Source organism: Aptenodytes forsteri, unplaced genomic scaffold (assembly GCF_000699145.1).
Source record: "Aptenodytes forsteri isolate BGI_AS27 unplaced genomic scaffold, ASM69914v1 Scaffold56, whole genome shotgun sequence".
NCBI lineage: Eukaryota > Metazoa > Chordata > Aves > Sphenisciformes > Spheniscidae > Aptenodytes > Aptenodytes forsteri.
In genome coordinates this window covers 5638354-5640601 of record NW_008796213.1, presented here as the reverse complement: position 1 = coordinate 5640601, position 2248 = coordinate 5638354, and positions in this window count along the sequence as shown.

Sequence of the window (2248 nt, the reverse complement as noted above, 5' to 3'; positions counted from 1 at the left end):
ACTCCCCCCTGGTGGGAAGGGGGAGAGAATCGGAAGGGTAAAAGTGAGAAAAGTTGTGGGTTGAGATAAAGACAGTTTAATAAGTAAAGCAAAAACCACGCACGCAAGCAAAGCAAAGCAAGGAATTCATTCACTCCTTCCCATCAGCAGGCAGGCGTTCAGCCATCTCCAGGAAAGCAGGGCTCCATCACGCGTAACCGTTACTTGGGAAGACAAACGCCATCACTCCGAACGTGTCCCCCGCTTCCTTCTTCTTCCCCCAGCTTTATATGCTGAGCATGATGTCATATGGTATGGAATATCCCTTTGGTCAGTTGGGGTCAGCTGTCCCGGCTGTGTCCCTTCCCAACTTCTTGTGCACCCCCAGCCTCCTCGCTGGTGGGGTGGTGTGAGGAGCAGAAAAGGCCTTGACTCTGTGTCAGCACTGCTCAGCAATAACGAAAACATCCCTGTATTATCAACACTGCTTTCAGCACAGATCCAAAACGTAGCCCCATACTAGCTACTGTGAAGAAAATTAACTCTGTCGCAGCCAAAACCAGCACAGATACATGATCTATATGCAATTGCCATTCCTGACTCTCCATAGAGGCAACATGTCCCCAAATGTTTAATGACTTGTTCTTTAATGGCTTTGATCCCAATCAGTTGTCTGGCTGATCAGTCCCGGAGAATAGATGTTTTAGCTCATAGAAGACCTGTTGAAGAGGCAGAAACCAGATCATTTAATATTCTACAAGATGGGGTCAAATATACATTCTGTTCAGCTCACAATCTCTTGTACATAACTGTATACAACTAGATATCACACTCAAAAATTAGTACAGATGGTAGACAAATGGGCAGTACCAGGAGTTCAGGTCCCGTTCCTAAGCTTTCACTGTGCCTATCAGTTTCAGCCAGTAGAGCTCAATCAAGCACAACATAAAAGATCAGATGTGTGTCTAACAAAGAAGTATTTCTGTTGCTGTTCTCCTGAAATGTCATGGGTGAGGTCGCATGAGGTAGCAGAGGTATCTGTATTTTTGCTACCGAAGCCAACAAGGTCTTACTCTGTAACCCTGCTCACCAGACTCTGGTGTTCAACACACGCTGTGGCTGATTTGATTCAACGCATGAACCAAGCAGAAAACAGACCCTCCTCTAACGCTAGTTCTCCACCAAGATGGCAATTTGAACTGCTTTAAGGAAGGGATCACTGTGTGCTGTAACTGACAGATGGTAAAACGAACGCACGTAGCCGTCAGTGGGGAACGAGAGAGAGAGATGGGAAACCCTTTCTGGTGATGCAACCCATCTTCGTATTGGGACCCCACTTCTAAATGCTCTGATCAGTCCTTTGAATCTGTCGTAGAGAAAATAATACAAGCAACCACTGCAAGATAAAAAAAAACAGGTTAGTTATTTTACAGTTAGGGAATTCTTCCAGAGGAACATCTGGAAACCTCTGGTCTAGTCCCCATTTCCTTGGAGCCTGGTACCGCTGAGGTTCTGTGGCTGAAACGGAATAGACCTACTTACACCCTAAGCTTGAGAATCAAGTGAAAGCAGTGATAGGTACTGCTGAACAAAACGAAAACATTAGACAGGCCACAGCTATGTTTACCATACCCCCTTTTTGCCTTTTGCGTAAGCACGAAGGTACAGGAATCTTTTGTAACATGATTACAGCCATGCTTTTGTCTTTTTCAGAAGACCCCGGGGTCATTCAGTGCTTGATTTTTTTGCTCCCCGTATTCAAAGTGCAGCCCTTCACCGCCCAAATCATGCATATGAGCACAGAAACAGTTTCTTCACTGGCTTTCCTCATTGTTTCTTCGATGTTTGGCTGCCGGGGAAGACGCTTTATCTTCACAACCTGCATTACCCAGGGCCTGGCCCTGGGGCTGCGGAGTGGTGTCCGTGCCAGTGACCCGAAGCAGGACGATGCCGGGGCCCCTCTGCGGCAGGGACGAGTTACAGAACAAACCACGCGAGTTTTGGGAAAAGCAGTGCATTTATACTTAAGGAGCATCTGGCCACGATGGCTTGGTCCGTGCGTTGCCCTGCCGCGGGGGCGGGTTACGAAGAGGCGGGCAGAGGCCGCGGGATGTGAGGGGGCGAACGCTCGCAGGGCGGCGGGCTGCGGCCCGCCCCGGCCCTGCCGCCCTCGCTGCCGCCCTCCCTCCCCCGGACTACGCTTCCCACGATGCATTGCGTTGGGAGAGAAGACGGCGCGTGCGCAGGCCCCGGGGCGCGGCCCCGCGCC